Source organism: Conger conger, chromosome 17 (genome assembly GCF_963514075.1).
Source record: "Conger conger chromosome 17, fConCon1.1, whole genome shotgun sequence".
Taxonomy (NCBI): domain Eukaryota; kingdom Metazoa; phylum Chordata; class Actinopteri; order Anguilliformes; family Congridae; genus Conger; species Conger conger.
This window is the reverse complement of record NC_083776.1, coordinates 11,697,109-11,717,210: the sequence shown is the minus strand read 5'-3', so window position 1 is coordinate 11,717,210 and position 20,102 is coordinate 11,697,109. Positions and strand designations below refer to the sequence as shown.

The 20,102-nt window shown below is 41.4% G+C and overlaps 1 long non-coding RNA gene across 2 annotated transcripts in view; it reads left to right on the top strand.

Annotated features, from left to right (window-relative positions):
* The window catches only part of LOC133116962 (uncharacterized), a 70,471-nt gene extending 56,923 nt beyond the window's left edge, over nt 1-13,548 (top strand). For both annotated transcript variants that reach the window (XR_009705913.1, XR_009705912.1), the window contains exons 3-5: nt 10,480-10,588; nt 10,956-11,010; nt 13,300-13,548. This is a non-coding gene — a long non-coding RNA (uncharacterized LOC133116962). The remainder of the gene's footprint in view (nt 1-10,479; nt 10,589-10,955; nt 11,011-13,299) is intronic.
* Nucleotides 13,549-20,102: the final 6,554 nt, after the last annotated feature.

Below are 20,102 nucleotides of genomic sequence, written 5' to 3'. Positions count from 1 at the left end.
TCTTTTGATTTTCCCATGATGTTAAGCAAAGAGGCATGATTTGGCCTTAAAATGCACCCGTAGGTACACCTCCAGTTGACTCAAATAATGACAATTAGTCTATCAGAGGTTTTTTAAAGCTATGACATCAGTTTCTGGAAATTTCCAGGCTGTTTATAGGCACAGTCAACTTAGTGTGCGTAAACTTCTGACCCACTAGAATTGTGAGGGTTAATGGGGTGGGATACTAGGCTTGTGATGCTTTCAGAGGCACAAGGAATTTCTGTGTAATTAGGCAAAAACATATTGTATTTTGATCATGTCTCATCTCATTGTTTCACGACTCAATTACTAGCATCAATTATTATTCATTCCGGGGTATGGTAGTGTATCCTTATGGAATTTGGCGGGGGCTGGAAGGGGGGTTCCAGGAACTTGCTGGTATGCAGCAATGCACTTCATTGTATCCACTTTAATATATACACAATTCTTTTTAATTTCCAAAATGTTTCAGCTACTGCGACATGCTGCCACTCCACGGAATGTCTTTTATTGGTTATGCCAGAACCATCTCCTCCAAACAATACGGCCTGTCTGGCCTCTACCTCAGCAAGGGGCATCTCGATTTCACACTCGGTGAGTTTCCTCTTCTTTGTTCTGCAGTCTGACTTCTCCATTTCCCCTGACAATTCATCGGAATGACAGGCTGATTTATGTCCATATCGATAATCACAAGGTCGTTATTTTAACGGTTTATGCTTAACTGAGAGTTAATGGGACAGGATATCAGGCTCAGGTATTTACCCAAGATTTCAAATTTATTGTGATTTATTAAGTGAAAATTGTATGCAGGTGAGTGTTACAGAAGGTTTTATAAATCAGGATATTTTGGGCTGTGCACACTTTTTTTTTTGTGTGTGTGTGTGTAAGCTTTTAGTCTGGAACCTCCAGACAGTTTTACAAATAAGTCTCCAGGTTTGGGTTGGTTAGAGTACATCCATTATTCAAAACCAAACTGCCAAATGTGTTTATTGGCTCCCCTATTGCTCCACCTAACCCATGTTGATGCAAACAGGGTCACTGCTGACCACGAGACTGCCATGTGCTACCATGACTACCATTTCACATGTGCCCCTGCATTTGCATGTGTATTGTCACCAAAACTACACATTTCTAAATATTAAAATGAAACAGAAAATGTAAAAAGCAGGTCGAAGAAGAAAGTAAATACAAAACTAATGACAAAGATATTGTTAAAAAATGTCTATACAATGACTTGAACTTGGAGATAATCTGCACCGCCTTAATATGCTTCAAGGAAAGAGTGGAGTATTACCTGGTTTTGAGGCTGTTTGGGAGAACATTGAAAAAGGCTGAGCCTTTAAATTAGCATTTCAATTCAATTTAGTTTTACTTGTATATCACTTTTTTACAAAAGACATTGTCACAGAGCGGCTTTACTGAGATCCAGGCCTGAACCCCCCAAGGGCATGCCTAAAGCGCCAGTGACCGGAGAAACTCCCCGGCTCATAATAAGCACAAACTTTGAGTGGAACCTGAATCAGGAGGAGCCCATCTGTTGGTGGCTGGCACCTGTTAAATTGAAAAAGGTTAAGTGCAACGGAGCCAGGCGGGGGGGGAGTGCTGACAGGCTTGTTGCTACTGCTCTGGGCAGGTGCCTGAAGCAGGGGGGAGAGGAGGAAACAACCATTAGGGGGTTCAGGTACGTAGATGTGCAGAGCAGGATACACAGGTCTCTGTGTGCAATAATAAATAAAAATATCAGCAGACTAAGGCTATACTGGAACAGCATAGCTAGAGGAACAAGGTTCGAATGGTAGATGAATCTAACCTGATGTGAGAGATTATTGTAGATTACTTAAAAGTACAATATTACATTTGCATTTTAATGTTCCTTTATTTATTCATCTAAAAAACTAGCTGTAAAAAAGTACAAGCATCAGGGTGTTATTTCATTATGTGCCTTTTTCTGTTGCACACATTTCAGTGCATCACTGTGTAATTATACTAGGTTGTGTATAGTGCTACTAGTACTAATAAAATGCACTGCTTTCTGATGTGAATAAGCCCAGAATAAAAACAGTTTGTAAAATCCAGCTAGACCATCTTGGAATTACCAGCAGGGAGTGGCAGGATTAAATTATTTAAACTGCCATATCTTAACATTGCAGAAAAGCACCTTAATTGCCTGTTTTACTGTAGGCTATGCATATTTGTGTATACAACAAGTGCATATTTCAGACAGTTTGAATAGTGTGGTGCCTGTCTCTCCCCCTCTTTTCAATCCCATATGTTCAGCGTTTATAATGTGTGTATTGGCCATTAGCAAGAGTACCTATTGAAATGTGGGCTTGGTTAGTTTAAATCACAGACACATTATTAGACACACTTGCACTGTGTTCAATTTTTACCAGCACATCATTGTGCCACCCTTACTGGCATAAATGGGCTTATTGACCACAAAACGATCAAACCAGATGGAGACGAACGATTCTCACACTTTCATGACTGTTGTCCAAAATAGAGTCCTTAGTTACAAGGCTCCTCTGTTTGATTCACTCTCATCAACAAGAGCAGGACATCACAATTGTGATGTGAAAGATTGGAGATCATTTGGCCAATGACAGAAGGCCCGGTCTCTATAGCAGTGTACAACAGCAGTGCCCCCCCCCCCTGTTGTCTTTAAATCTGCCCAGAGTAAAGATTTCATTTTTCTTCCCTATCTGGGTTGGCCAAGCAGGGGCACTCAGCACTGCAATTTGGGCCCATTTGCACAGGCAGTCATTCAGAGAGTCACTGAGAGAGATGATGTTACAGGAGTCAGGCCAGGATTCACTGAAATGGTTTTATCTCTCTGAGCCTTGAAAGCTGCCCCCATGAGACACCTTTCTCCTGACTAAATCATTTTGTCTTTCTGGGGGGGGGGGGTTGGTGCAATCCAGGGCTACACTTTGTCCAGACGTGTGGGACAGGGAACAATTCGATCACCTAGGCAAAAAACTTTGTGAACAGCAGCCAAGTGCACAACAGAAAAGCTTCTTTGGTAAGACAGGCTATGAAGTGAATTTATGCTACATTGCCACTTCTTGACAAGTGTCATAAATTTGGCTGGATTTTGATTGTCCTGCAGAATATGAAAGCATTTTCTGCATTGGCTCAGGCTGAAACACGTTTGGTGTGTCTGTCCTTTAAAGTAAATCATGACTGGGGTAACTCGCTGCGTCTTGTTTCCATGCAGACAGCTCAAGCATCTGGTTTGTTGATGAGGTGATTTGATTGAGAAGCAGATGTTTATGTCCCACTGTTGGTGCTCAGTGCTTAGTTCTTATTATATGTAATTGATTGCGAAGGTTTGTTCTGTGACATTGGCACTGTCCAAAACTAAACATGACGGACTGATTAATTCCCTGAAGCAGTGTGGAACCCTGCGGACTCAACTGAGACATAAAGCTGAGGCTATGAATCACTGTTCATTAAAGACGGCAGGGATAACCCAACTACCCTCAATCTGGCCATCAAATCATCGTCAGGTTAATTGGCACGTCAGCTGAGTGCCGTCACAAAGTGGTGGAACAAAATGGCTGCCATGCGTCAATAAGTTAGGGGGAAATGCATGGGGGGTGGGAGATGAGAGCCCTCTATCCCTTTGCCCTGTTATAAAACATTTTGGAGGGCTCTGACAGTGACAAGGGATCAGAGGCACTATAAAAATTCACTTCATTATCATTAGAAGCCACCACCTCAGCACTGCCCCGCTTCCCTCCACCATCCACATCATCTCTCTTTAGTCAAGTCTCTTTATTTAGACAAAGCCATTTCACTACAATTATTCCTAGGGCTTCAGGATGAAATTGAATTTGCCAGGATTGCTCTCACCAGTTACATCCCCTAACCACCCGCTCCCCCCTCCCCTTCCATTTGCAGATGTACGTGAGACCCCTGGGAGATTGGATTCTGTAATTTGATTTATGGGGGGCTGTCAATCAGCCACACACTTTCGTGAGCATTGCGTAACCTAATACCAAAAAATACAAAGGCGCGTCGCATGCTATTGTGCAGAACAAAGGCTGTACAAGACTCCCAGCCAGGCATCCACAGAGAGCTCATTAGCTCAGAAGAGCTGAGGCTTTCTCTCCGTCAGCTGGCTCCTGTGGAAGGGACAAACAGCACTACAGTCCTGCTCCTGCCTCTGATGCTCCAGCACTCCAGCGCTTAAGGGATAATGAAGTGCTCAATGCGGGTTGACCAGCTGATCTAGCCCTTACCGTAAAGGAAGCTTTGCCATTACCCCCCCAAGTTATAGAACTGACTATTCTAATTATAACGCTTACAAACACTGCAGACTCTTCAACTGTTGTTCTCAGCTGTCTGATTAGCAAGAAGCTCACTTTCTTGCCAATGGTCGTAAAAGCAGATATTTCGGCGCTCGCAGAGAAAAGTTTGGAAGAAGGAGAGATGTGAAAGCCAAGTTTTCAGTAGACAAACTTTGAGTCTAGATGACTGTTGCTTGTCTCTCTCCTTCTTTCTGTCAAGAACATATGTGTTACCTGGGCTCTGTTCTGGAAACATGAATGGGACATGGCCATGTAGCCCAGGGCATGGCTATGTACTAGACCAGTGGTTCCCAAACCCCTGTTTCACCTCAGCTTTTATTTTGATCGGGTAAAATGTGCTCGTCTTTTTATGCATTTGCTAGCAGCATGTAGCCTAGTGGTGCATGACTGGGACCGGGAGGTTGGTGGTTCAATAAGATCCGTGCAGCTGTTGGGCCCTTAAGCAAGGCCCTTAACCCCACCTTACTCCAGGAGGGATTTTCCTCTGCTCAGTCCAATAAAATGTAATTTTCTGTAGATAAAAGCATCAGCTAAATAAGTGTAATGTAATGATAGCAGTATAGCACAATAAACACTGTCTTGTTTTCTTTTTTTCTTCCTAGTATGCATAGCCATGTCTGACGATGGATTAAGAGGGTAAATAATCACTCTGAACATGAAAAGCACCCAATTAAGAAGAATCAACAGCTTGTTAAAATTCTGGGATTGCAATTGTGCTTGGAATGAAAACCAGCATACACAGTGGTCCCCCCGGACAGAGTTTGGGAACCACTGATGTAGATAATGTTTATTGCTCAGTAGGACAACAAATGTTAAACTGCACAGTTACACTAATCCATCTGCATGCTATTTTCTTATGATTTGATAGGTTTTTTTATTCATATTCATTTATATTTCTCTCCTAATTTGGAATGGCATGTTGCATCCTCTCATCCCATTGTATCCCCTGTCAGTCAGGGTGAGCATACAGTAAAGAAACACATTATTACTGTTATTACTTATTATTACTCTAGGTGCGTAGAAGAGGGCGTGATGAGACACTCCCACCAACCGCAGCCCTTCCTCCTGGGCTGACCCTGTAGAGCTGCTGGTCAGGGCTCAAACACACACTAGAATCCTCCTCTGGTTTCTCAGTTTCCCCCCCATGTTTCATGAAATGGTTTTATTGGGCAGCTGAGTCCTTTATGACCAGTGAGATGCAGAGGGTGGAGAATTCTGGGAAGGGGAGGAACAGGCCGGCTCTGCGGTTCCTGCTCTTCACTTCCTGGCCCTTCTTCCAGACGGGGCCAGATGGAGCGACTTTTCTCTCCGCTCAGGCACCGCCTGCTGCCACTTCTGTTCTCTAATGACTTATCCTACAGATAAACAGTCTGATCACACAGTTTATCACAGTGTGAACGAATCTGAACACGGTTGCTAGTTTTGCCTTGATGGCCTCACCCTGCTGTGCATAGTGAATGTTTTACATGAGATGCCAAGTATGATATAATGCATATTTTTTACCATTTACCATACCGTTCCTCCCCTCTAATTTAGTGTAAATGTCACTTTCTATCACACTTTTACCACCACCATCAAAATATGAAATATATATTCCATTATTTTATTTCAGGCAAAATAAAACCAAAAACCACTGCATCTTATACAGTGAGTTCCAGAATTATTGCCAATTATTGGCCCCTCACTGGCAATTCACAATTTTTTTTTTTTTTAAATATAATTGAGAAACTCAAAAATGTCAACATAAAATGGAAGATACTGTACTTTATTCATGTTTCAATGGAACCAAACAAAATCAAACATTAATTGAATAAAAAATAATTTCACCAAAAGCTAAGCAGGTGTAGGCTTTGTTAATACTTGGATGGGAGACCTGGGTAAACTAAGTTGCTGATGGAAGTGGTGTTGGTGGGCCAGAAGGGGGCGATCTTCTCTCTGGTCAAAATATCCCAATGCCCCAGGGGATGGGGACACTGTGCTGTATGCCGCCCTTTCGGATCAGACGTTAAATTGAGGTCCTTATTCACTGTGGTCATTAAAGATCTTACAACACTCTTCGCAAAGAGTAGGGGGTTGCCCGGTGTCCTGGCTAAATTCCCAACCCTGGCTCTTTCAACCTGCCACCTAATCATGCCCTGACTCAATTGGCAAAAACATTGTTCTCGCCCACTCCACCTCAGCTGGTGTGTGGTGAGCGTACTGGCGCAAAATGGCTGCCATCGCATCACCCCAGAGGGTGCTACACATTGGTGGTTGTTGTGGCGAGTTTCCCCTGCATCACTGTAAGTGCTTTGAGTGTCTAGAAAAGTGCTATATAGATGTAATGACCTATCTATCTATCTAGGGGTGCCAATAATTCTGGAGCCCACTGTATAAGACATTTCTTTAAGCTGATAGAATTAAGATGGGAGACCGAGATACACCAAGCTTTGTTCCTGTATTCCCTGTGTATCAGTGGACAGAACTGAGTACAATGCAAATGAGTCTAAACTCAGGATGAGACAAACAAAAAGTGAGATGCAGCTCAAATGGGGGCGGGTATTGAGGCTTATACATTTTTAATTAAAAAATTCTCCCAATTGAACAAGGATTTATAGGCATTAGTTCAAGTTAAAACGTAAACTTGCACTGGCATCAGAAAGTGTTGAATTACACAGAGCCAATGCATGGAACAGCCTGCCAGATCATGTAATAGAATTAGAGCCTCTTGAGGCTGGGTTATTTTTGCTTCTAATGATCATCACATCAATTGAATTGATGACCAAGGTTTACATGATATAGCCAGTGAAGATATGTCAATGAAAAAGACTTCCTCAGCCCTCAGTGGGTATCTTGCAGCTCGATATGCTTCTTTTCTCTGCAATAAGTAATAAACCCTACAGCAGCTCCTGGTACGATGGGGAGAGGCTCCTACATAAAATGTTAAATGTTATTGATTTAACAGGCCAACAGTGAAAGGTGGTACAAGTACTCTTGTGGCTCCACAATTATAATGATCAACTTTACCGTCCATGAGAGCTGGTGCTCAGGGCCTCTCCCAGGCCCTGGTTACTGAGTCTGGCTGTTTTGGGGTCTCCTGTGGTAGTTTCCCATTTGTTTCCTATCATAGGCAGCCATGCTGTGGGAGCACTGCTTTACACCAAGGTCATTTTCCCCTCAGCGTTCTCCATTATCTACCATCCGCCGCTCTTTGATTTACCACCACGCCCTCGCTGAGGAAGTTCAAATCTGTTTTGTTGAAACCATGGCGACGCATTGTTTTCAAAGCGTATGTTTGCTGTTGGAGCAAGGCCGCGCTTAAACTGTGAACGAACGGAAGAATCCTCCGGCTTGATAGATAAGGGTGATAAATCCTCGTCTTTCTCATTTGGATCGTGTACTGAGGAGGGGCCTACGGGGCGATGCAAAAACACTAAAACAATAAAACTGCGCATCACGGCAGGGAAACTACCAAAATGTTGTTTTTATTTGCACCTCTCCGTCTCTGCTATATTTTCCTTGTTCGTGTCCGTGGTCATTTTTGTAATGGGAGATATCGCCATTAGGTTTCATTTGCATTAAAATGACATTTTCTGCCAATACTCCAAGGGCATTGAGAAAACCCTGCAATAAGTGAAACTTCTATTGCTGCATATTTATGTGCAATAATCTTTGTTTGCTCTGAATAATTTACAGTTGGAAATATATAATGTCCATCAGGCAGCGGAAATGGGCTTGGAAATGGGCTCAGACAATGTGAGTGAATTGACTTTCAGATTTCTCAGGATAATAGTACGATGGTTATACTTGCACTTCCACCCAGCCTTTTCAGGACAAGGAAAGAGAACATGAAAACAGTTCTGTAAATTCATGAAAACTGCACTCCTAACCGAACAGTATTACACTGCAAGTTCTCCCAGTATACAGAGAGGCAGTACATACAGTAAAGTGGTGCTGCTCAGCTCCAGGTCCTTCGGGCCGCAGTGTCTGCTGGTGTTTGCTCCAACCATGCACTACACCACCTGATTTCACTATTTATTTTACTTCCTTGGTCCAGTGAGTAAGTTCATTACTGAAGCCAGGTGGTTTAGTGTATGGTTGTAGCCTGCCGGACCTGGTATTGAGTAGCGCTGACAGAGTTATAACCACTGCAACCTGTACGCATTAATGCTTTGCTTAACACCTCCACAGGCTTAGAGATAAGAGAGCCTACACTGAATTGCATAAAATGTTTGGTAACACTTTCAATGAATGCTTCAGGGCTATATACGGTAACTCATCCATACGCAACATTTTGCTCATGAGATCAGCCACTTTCTGGGCGGCACGGATGGTGCAGTGGGTAGCACTGCCGCCTCACAGCAAGGAGGTCCTGGGTTTGAATCCCCGTCGGCCGGGGCCTCTCTGTGTGGAGTTTGCATGTTCTCCCCGTGTTCGCGTGGGCTTCCTCCCACAGTCCAAAGACATGCAGGTTAGGCTGATTGGAGAGTCTAAATTGCCTGTAGGTATGAGTGTGTGAATGAATGGTGTGTGTGCCCTGCGATGGACTGGCGACCTATGCAGGGTGTATTCCTGCCTTTCGCCCAATGTATGCTGGGATAGGCTCCAGCCCCCCTGTGACCCTGTTCAGGATAAGCGGGTTAGGATAATGAATGAATGCATGATCAGCCACTTTCTTGATTTTGATATGTGTCTTTCTGTTGGTCAATGGCTGTCAATTCAGTGGGAAGTTATTTTATTTATTTATTTTTTCTTTCTGGCTGTGTAGTCGGCAAAAAATTGTTAAAAAACTCCAAAAATATCCAGCAAACTGTTGGACCAGTGTGTCTCACCATGCCTTAGGATGATAATAACCTACCGTACCCAATTGCTGTCAAAACATACGCATGTCTGAAAAGAAATGACCAACTCACAGGTTTCAATTCAAGGTTTCAATTGAGATGGGAGTAAATGAAAGTACGCCGGAGTTTAATGAAAAGCAGTAGGTGATTTTCTCTGTAATTTTCACCAAGGTGGTGCGTGAAAAACACAGACATTGTCTATTCGGACTAGATTAATATCACTGGGTATTTCTGTGTCTGTGATAAACACAGTGACCTAACCTCCCATGGAGAAACTGGTCCCCTCTAAATAGAGGTAAATTCATAGTGACTGGTGGCTGTCGTGCCTGGGAGGAACTGCTCTTTGGCCCCTCTTTGGCCTCTTGATAACATAATCAACATAGCCTGTGAACTTGAAGAGGCACTTGTGACTTGCTTAGTCTGTGTATTTTTCTTTTAGCTGGATAATAGCCTAAAATAGCCTATTGATTTTCATTCATATTGTAACATTTTCATTGTAATCCGTAGTAGACCTCCAAAAATTGTGTTTATATACATAATAGATGACATAATAGATATTCCCTGCTTCAATTACATTTGTATTATGCCCTTGTGATACTCAGTAGACAAAAGATCCATTGCAGTCAACTGAAGCTATACAAATCCTAAAACAGCGATGCAATTATTCCTTATCAATATCAAGCTCTGATATAAAAAGTAACTAAAGTAAATCAAGTTCCATCAATAAAGAAATCTAAACGCTATCAAAACTAGATGGAGGAGTATGTTTTATTCCATCTTTTCCTTAAGCAGGAAAAGCCCTTTGAGATCTTCATCTCATTTTCTACCTGCCATACACAGTTACAATGACATGATCACAGTGACCCAAGGCACTTATAAAGGTGATGAAACTATGCCTCAATAATATAGCTATATAGATTATGTCTATTGCAAGGACCTTGGTTTAAACACTATTGCTAAAGAATATAATAAAGTAAAACAATTTGGATAATTGGAAAAAATAACTAAACTTGAGAGACTGTTGGCCAGCCGACTTCCAACCTTTGTACAAATAAATGATTGTGCAGCCAGAGCTACTGTGCAATTACCTTATATCAATATGCCCTATTAATGCACTCTAAATAAGATCATCTAACAAGACTAACACGTAACATAATTCATTTATCTGAAGGGTCCTTGCTATAGAAATAGTTATTCACAATAGAAATAGAGCATTCGGCTTCGCCCCCTTTCGTAAAATACAACCACGGAGCACAGCCAAGCCATTTAAGATTCCTCTTCTGTCAGTAAACAGGGTTTTGATGGCTTGTCTTTCTTTCCTCCAGGCGCTGGCTCAAAACGTCAGCCTTTTCATCCCGGAGTCAGGGCATGAGAGATCAGGCACGAAACATCCCAGTCAAATTTTCCAATACGCTGGGCTGCTGGAGATGACAGGTCTGCAAATAGAGTCGTTCCTATGCCAGTCAGGTAGTCAGCACAGCGGTCATATACAGACTCCTCCCTGTCACTCAGATCTCTCCATCTCCCTCTCAGTCACTCAACTCTATCTTTTATTTTGGCATGACTAAATATGAATGACGACATTGTTATTGCGAAACCATAACATTGAAACAACATAACTATTATTGTTGTTATTATTATTATTATTATTATTATTATTATTATTATTATTAGTAGTAGTAGTAGTAGGAGTAGTAGAGTAGTAGTAGTATTATGTTATTTTCTATTGACAATAGTGATGATGTACCTTTGCATCACGTTGTCTCTCTCCCTCCCACCCTCTCTCTTTCTCCCCCCGTAGCTGTCATTAATGCGTATCCGGATACAGATCTGAGCTGTTGGCGGAGTGAAGTGCCGTACGTATCCCTGCTTGTTCTCCGAAATTATCAGATCACCCGCTCGTGGAGAGTCCACTACAGGAGAGCTCCAGTGGGAGATGGTAATTAAAGGCCAAGTGCTCCAGCTCTCAGTCCACCCCTGCCTGGGCCTGTACGCCCAGCTCAAGTGCAGTGTCACTGCGGATGTGCGCGTGTTACCTGCGTAATTTCCACCGTGACTCACCGCACAGGGCTGCAGATTTACAACCATGGTGACTGAACTGCAGTCACAGTGCTGGCACCCACTCTCCCTTTAACCCATTAAACTGTCTCTAGTGCCAGATACGCGCTGAGATTCATATGGCAGAAATGAGCGTATTACACACTTCACAGATAGATTCGCCTGTACTTTGAGCCCAGCTACACCACCCCAGTGGAACTTTCTGTGCAGCAATTGATCACGGTAACAATGCGAATCATTTATGTATGCTTCATAAGAGATGTAGCTACTTTCTGCGAGAATACATTTGGTGTGAATACTGTGCTTCATGCCTCATTAGGTTAAGCACATCTTCCGTTCCAAAATAACTTCATGGGCTTGTGCCTCCTCCATGTATTCCTCCATTAGAATGCTGATCCTATTTTAAGCGATAAAGGCTTACACGTACTGTACTAACGCTGGCTAATCCACTCTGACAGAAACTTTTCTTTCACAGCGGTGTCTCACAGCTATTGTTTATGAATGGATATCTGAAGTTTCCATAAACAGGCACAAATCTTACATCTGTAATGTGTTTTTGTCATCTGCAAGCTGGTTTTTATGGGTGTGTCACAAACACATACATTTATGGGCCCCCCAAAATGCAACGACGGGAACCTTTGTTTTATATACAGCATTGGGTTTGGCTGACAGTGCACTTCAGCAGGGTGATATGGTTTTACACTCTGAGATGGACTCTCTGTACACTAGAACTGCTATTAATATAGTTTGATAGGGTGTCTGTTAAGTAATTATCATTTAATAAAATAATCAAAAGCATGCATCAAACCTGGACTGAAATGGGTTTAAATATTGAATGACATTAACTTTGGTAAGCAATAGAACAGGTACAGAAAATACCTATGCTGTGTTACTTGTGCAAATATGATCAGCATAGAAATTATAATGGTATCTATACTTGGTATCTATATGATTAAATCTGTTGCATAGCCTCTTGGTAAACAAACACCCCAAAGCTTAGGCTTAAATTAACCTGTTTTATTTGCATAAACAATCTTGAGCATTTTTGTCACACAACTGCACCATGAGCACTAATCTAACATCTGTGTTTGGATGGCTTGTATTGAATGAGGATGAGGATTCTATCGACAGTGCTCTTCCATATGTTTTCGGTTGCTCAACGTTTTAATATGAGATGAGCGACAACAGCATCCTTTGGGCTATGACCATTTACATATGCAGGTTGATAATGATCCAAATCAATATCCACACAGATTAAACCGTTCTGCACAATAAATCATTCTAATGCTCTTAATCAGAGTTGCAGTTAGTGCCACTGGTCAGTAGAAGAATTAAGCCTCCAAAAAACAAATAAAGGTATTTATTGTAACGTTTGGACGGTTTTTGGTTCATCTTCATCGACGGTAGTCATTACACCCTTGGTCACCCCTGGGTGTGGAGATACTATGTGAAGCTTGTCATAATTTTGGAATCAGGTGTGAGTAAATGGACATCTAAAACACAGGATGCCAGTCTGGACCCAGTTCATTGGCAAAGGTACAGTATAAAGCTGATTGTAGATGAAAGGAGCTTCAGCCTTTTGAATGAGCTGGAGGCTTCTGATGGTATTTGCAGGAAGGCCAATAAAGATATTTTTTTCTTGTGTTATATTTCAGTACTTGTTTTTTTTTTAAATAGCATTTATTCAAATCTCCCAAAGCAATAAGTGTATGGGGATACTGCAGCTGCCACGGAAGCCTTCATGGAGCTAGTGAATATTCTGCCCTTGATCATATGCTGACAACAGCAGCAGTTGTTTATATACACAAAAATATCATCTGCGTCTAGCAGAAAGTTTACTTCTATCAGACCACACTAAAGTAAACACCTTCAATCTCGAATTATGAATCGGGGATCACAGGGTGCAACAAAGTTTTGATGAAGCAGAAGAGGCAAATAATTATCAACCACAGCACATTGATTTTATTTTTAATCAACCGTGAATTGGAGAGCATCTTTGCTGAGAGAGCAGGGCTTGTTTATGGTGAATGCAAATGTCTCTGAATTCATCCCCACCACCCTCATTCCCTCCTATTCTTCACCTGCAGTTCCCGTGGAACCACGGTATTCTGGCCGGCTTGGAGCAGCACGGAGGACCTACAAGTAAAGCACATTTTGTCAGGTGTTGTTTTTTCTTATGAGTGAGGATGAAATATTCTGAACAGTAGTAATTGCCATTAACTCATTAACTTTGTATGCACCCTGCCAATGTCCAAATCCCCACTGATGTACCTTTAAGACACACTAATCATTGGCTCGATAGACTAATAATTTTGCATAGAGTGCTTTTGGATCTTTACCGCAGATAGATGGCCGGCACCAGGCTTACAGGGGGGGGGGCAGGGGCGTGTGGGGCAGATGACAAGACACCCATACCGAGATGGCAGGGTATTATTTCTTGGAGAGTTTGGCATGCTGGCAGGCCGGCAGTTGCTGCTGGGAAGTTAATCAGTTAATTGGTTATAGCAAGTGGAAGATCCCTCCATCACCCTCCTCTGCTGAAGTCAGAGGTGAAAAGAGACTGTCCAAGCAAATCCATCAGAAAAGCCTGTTTGCAGAAAGCTTTGTTTACAAAGATGGAAAAAGCAAGGTCTCTCAAACTTCACAGGTAGCTGTTAGAAATACAAGAAACATTCTGGATTCAGCGGAGAACCTTTTCAGTGACTACTTTTTATACATTAGTAAGCCTGGATCAGGAATGATACTTTACACAACAACAGAAAGGATCTAGTGAATCTGTGACTCCTATGAATTGGGCTGTGGTGTATTGGCTATCCTGCGGGATTGAGTTAGCATGTCTGTTGACTTGCTAATCTCACTCCCAGCCACTATTCTACCATTAATGGATGTGTACCACCTGTATTGTAATTGTGATAAGATAAAGGGAATGCGAGGTTCACAGACATAATGGCATCAGAGACGGATATTTCTTACAGAGGTGGTAGGCCACATAAGAAACAATGCAACTGTATACTGTATGGAACATGGTGTGTCACTTCAATATTATGTTGTTGTTATAATTTTGCTAATGTTTCTACTAGTGACATGGTTTAATCTAGTCACGGTCTTGTGGGAAAGTAAAGCTGAAATTGAATGTATCCGGCAAATCGCCTTCATAAGGGCCATTGACTTTGTGTTGGCTTAAAATACAATCACTCCATCATCTGACGTCCAGTGATTCAACGTGCTTTCAGGTTTTGCTGCACACCTCTCACTTACGCATGTAATGATTGACACCATTTATATTTTTTCCCATTATTAAAATTCTGTTTTTGATTGAATTCATTTACAACAAATTTCACACTTGTGAACAATATGGATAATGTTTATGATTTTTTTCCAGCACAAAACCTAGCCGGGGAATATATTAAATTAGGGCTCACAAATTGTGTGAATGAATACTCCATTACACATTCACACAGTGTTACCAAAGCTTCATTAATCTGATGATGATTAATGACTGTAATTAACCATGCTGAATAGATTTTCAAACTTCATAAACAGGGAAACTTGGTGCAAATCATTTTGCTGTGTAATCGATGGGAGGTGTCAGCGCACAGACTAAAGTGGCATCCAGCTGCCCATTGATCCTGGGTTTAATCAGATGGTACCTTCTCCCTGTCTGTGGAGGAAGGTAGAGCTAACTGATGACTGTGGATGCAGCACTCTTTGCCAGCCCCAAGCTCTAAATTCTGTGAGCCCGAAAATACTACACTCTGTGAGCCTGGAACCCTGCACTCTGTGGGTCCTTAACACTCCACTCTGAGCCTTTAACGCTACAGTATATACGCCTTTAGCCCTCTGTGACCCTTAAGCCCTATAGCAGGGGCTCCTAATTCATTTTCTACCCGGCCCACTTTGTAGGATTGCTGCAGCTGGCTATTGTTGCATGTGCATCTAGTTGTGGGATAGCGTATGCTTCCCCTATGTGTAACTGATAGGCTGTTTATGTCACAATTAAAGGTCCTGTGTGCACCAAATCTCATAATAAAAGTGCCTATTATTGTCTTCGGAGAAACCTACATAGTACCGACACCCCTATCCTCTACCCCCATCCCCCACCCCACTTATCTCTCCTCTTCTCCTTGCTTTCTAGTCATCTCTCATTTATTCCATCATCCTTCACTTCCTTTGTACTCCTTGTTTTCTAATTTTCCTAGTCTTTTCCAATCCTTTTTCATTTCCTCTCTCAGTTCTACTAACCACTCTTCATGAAGGCAGAGGATTTCTAAGTGCTTTGTGATACTCTGACAGGAGGTACAACAGTAACCTCAAAAGATCTGGCATATGGCAAAAAATATACTTGAAACAAAAAACATACAGTACATTCAGGACACAAAATCCTGTGCATCAATAATTAATGAATTGAAATGAATGTTTTTGATTTCGGTTTTCTAGATTTTATCAAAGGTCTAAAAAGTGGATTCTGGACACCACTCACACTGCTTCAGTGTTGGACAGAATATATTGGATGTTTTAGTCTGTGTAGAAATTTGTCAGTCTATCAATGCTAAACAAATATGTACAAGGCTTTTGGAAAGGTAGAATTAAATTTCACAGCTGCCCATAAATCATGAAGATGTTTTAAAAGACTGGAGTATTTGCTAGACTAATGGGTCTCTGAGTATGATAAAGTGTTATGTAAATTTCTGAGAAACTTTTTGCAGCACAGTCAAAATGAATGTGAGCATGCATGTGCTCTGTAGACAATGCTAAAATGAAAAAAAAAAAAAAAGCATGCGTTTCCTGCCACAACAATTCCCGTTACGCACCCTGCAACCCAGTGGTTCTGAAAGACTGGGACACTGTCACGGCATGAAGGGCCCACTTCACAGAAATGTGAAATTTTAATAAGGGCACTATATTTAACATAACATAATGATGAGAACAGGCCGTTCACCCAAGCAATGCTCTCCTTTCCCTACCACAAAACTGTACCTAATGCTTAGTTTGCTAGATAGCATCTGGCAGCGTATCCAGCGTATCAAGCCCCAGCGTTTCTGCCTCCACCACATACTATATGGCTATCGGCCGATGTTTGTTAACGTTTTTATTATCCATATTTCACTGAACAAGGTTAAATGCCCGTGGGTCAATTTCATGAGAAACGATAGTGCCTGGAATCATTAATCCGCAGAGCCGTTCAGATTTGATGATTCACATACTTTTTCATTCATTAAAGTATATTTGCATCAACTAATCTTTTTCTCTTAATCTGAGCCAGGACAGGTCACACTTTTAATGTTTCATACGTAACTGCTTTTGGCTACTTTGTCTTCTCAATACTTCTCAACGTTGTTGAAGTATAGATAACCCTAAAAGGCGACTGACATCACTGTTGAAGAGACTGAAGAGGCTGCACTTCTCAGAAATATCAGCAGTTTTTATGAGATATGAGAGCAGTGGGCTTTCTAAAAACTTTAGACTTTAGGCTGTAATGTTAGAGAAACCAACCTGAAGGATGTTCTGACTCAAACCCTGAACCAGCTACACTTGGCAGGAACAGGAAAATAATGAATATTTACATGATTACATTTATTTAACACATACTCTAACCTAAACAAGTCGAACAGTATTGTGTGATTGCGTATCTGCCCCATATGTTCATGTTGTGCCTTGGTAACACCAAAATAACACATCTGTAAAACTGGGTGGGGTGGAAACAGTTTATTCCACACCAAACTAGCATGGTTTGAAATGTGTTTTAATGACACTACTGAATTTTTATTATGGAATGCACTCATGAAATACATTTCTCAATCTTTCCAACAGGAAATGATTTCCAGAGCTTATCAGACCATATCTCAAAATAAGAAGCTTATCAGCTTCACTAAATTAACACATCAGTGGAACTATATACAGTACCCCAGGTTAGTTTGTTTGCCTCCACGTTACCAGGAAGCCTGGCTGATAGCCAGGAGGTGTGGGCCTGAGTGTGATGTTTGGATGTGAGTTATGAAGCCCTGGGCCTGGGTGTAAGTGATGCAGGTGTCAGTGTGGATGTGTGATGAAGCTCTAAGCTCTGGTTTCAAGTCAGAAAGCTGTCATTTGGGATGTGAGTGAGGAGGTTGTTGCTCTGGATGTGAGTATTGAAGCTGTAAGTCAGATGAAGCAGTCATTTCGGATGCTTCTGATGACGCTGGCAGTCCATAATGAAGGTGTTAGTTTGGATGAGAGTGATGAAGCCCTGGCCTGGATGGTGGTGATGGAGTGAATGGTAAAGAGCAGGAGTGATGGAGAAAAGGCTTTTCTCAGACACGCACAACAGAGTCTCTCCTAGGGGAGTCACTGTCATTATCCACTGCCAACAAAGAGCCAGGTGTTTGTTTTTGTTGTTGCACTCTAGGTTTCCTCTAGAGCTCCATGCTCAGGATATTTCATTTCTATTCAAAAAAGGAGCTGCATTTGTTCATTTTTCTTTGGAGGATACATGTATTTTTCATAATACTGACATTACACATTGCATTAAAAAAATAAAACATCTTTTCTGATTTTCATATTTTTCTTTGTGCCCAGAAAAGAAGGACAGAATGACGGTTGAACGACATCTGCCAATCAAATTGCTGTTAAACTTGAAACACAAATAACATTTGTTTGTTGTCTTCACTTACACATTTCAGCAATTTAAGACTGGTGATAAAAACAGTTTAATGTGTCCTTAAGTAAAAAGTACAGGCACTGTCATGTGAAGAAACTCGTAGAAGGGTCTATTATAAAACTGCAGAGAAACTTTTGGAGAAACACAAATTTTTCTAGTCCACGTTTGAAGTGGAACCAGGTAGCAGAATCCCACAACAAAGATTGGAATAAAAATATGAATACCTCCCCAACTACTTACATTTGGAAGGTGAGTGATGTTTTGGGCAAATCCATATCAGAACAGCTTGGTGTTCTCTCCTTCTGGAGGGATATGGATCATATGTTAGAAGCATTTTTGAGATAGAAGTGCCATGTATTACAAATGTAGTTCTTAAGCTTGACTGACTGCCTAGCTGCAACCCACTGCCTACACGATTTATAATCTGACTACAGTATATAGTACAGTATAAAGTACACTCGGTGATCACTTCATTAGGTACACCTGTACGCCATCTTGTTAATGCAAATATTTGTAGTACTTTACAGCAACTAAATGCATAAAAGCATGCAGAAGTGGTCAAGAGAAATGTGATCTAAGTGACTTTGACCATGGAATGATTGCAGGTACCAGACAGAGTGGTTTGAGTATCTCAGAAACGGCTGATATCCTGGGATTTTCACACACAACAGTCTCTAGAGTCTGCAGAGAATGGTGTGAAAAACAAAAACACATTCAGTGAGCAGCGGAGGTCAGAGGAGAATGGCCAAACTGGTCGAAGCTGACAGGAAGGTGACAGTGACATAATCAGTGGTATGCAGAAGAGCATCTCTGAACACTCAGCGCATCAATCCTTTAAATGGATAGGCTTCAGCAGCAGAAAACTTACTTAGTCTAAAAAATTATCAGTCTAATAAATACCAAATAGTGCTCACTGAGTGTATAAAGTACAGTACTGTAAAGTACTATAATTTATTACTTTTTCTGAGCAAAAAAAAAGGTATAAATGAACTGTATATTGCTGGCTAGGGGTACTAGTTTATGTACCTATAGGGTATCGCCCCAGTGACAAACATATACCTTTTTAGGAACTTTTCGTACCATTATTTCTGAGAGTACAGACTAATGGCCTGCTGTGCATGCACTTATGTGTAGTGTCAGCATACACGCATACTGTATGTACAAACATGATCTATGTGCAGCTGTAAGTGCTGTCTTGAGTCCCTCACTCTGTTACTGATTGAATGAGGCCATCCCCGAAGTCCACAGAGTATATCATATCTGTCATATGTCATGTAGTATGACCCAAGCATCTGAGGATCTGTGCAGTCCACATGAAGCTTCAGTCAATAAGGTTCTCAATGTTGCCCACAATACACAGCCAGTCAAGCCAGTAGTATGCAGTTAAGAGTCCAATCCTGGCTTGACATATGCCTATTTCACTCAGATTTCTGTCCAGGTGAAAGCATTATCTCCTACGTACATCCTGGCTTTGTTGACTTAAGGGGCAATATAATATAAATGTGCTTGTATCACTGTGGCTCACCAAATATGTTTTTTTATAAAGAGAAAAACAACAGTGAGAAAAAGGAAGGTAGGAGGTTTCATCTGGCTAATACCCCATAGAGAAAGGCAAGATATAACATGAAATATTCTATGATTTTCTATGTCTCAGATCTGACATGCACATTGTTTTTCATGATGTTATGCTACGGTATGATACGTTAGTTCATGATTACATCTGAATGTTTAATTGTTTAATTGTTAAATTAAACATTCAAATTGTTTAAAGCCTGGAAATCACTATGTCGTTTCTTGTATCAATACATGGCAGCAACAGGCAACGGGGCTGCCAGTTTGACACCGCCTCTTTTGTGAGAACACACACAGAGCTCGATTAACAAAGTAGCAAGTTGATAATCACCTTTATGATACTGGTTAAGCTTGATTGCAATCATTTTTGTCAGGCCAGCTAATGCAAAACAATCTTGATATTTAATTGCTGTAACTGTTAGATGTGTTAGAAGTACATAAGGTAATGGATTTTCATTCATTCATTCATTCATTTGTTAATTTGTCACAGACCTATAAAATAACCCAGGCTCAGGGTTATTCTCAAATAAAGATACTAGAGTCCTGTCTCCATGTCTTTAGCTGAAATGGTATAGCTGCAGGTGTTCAGCCTTGCTGGAGTGGTCTTTTAGTTTTGGAAATGCCGGTTGTTGAATTGCGAGGAATAATTCAGCTGCCCCTGTCTTCAAGCATTCCCTTTCA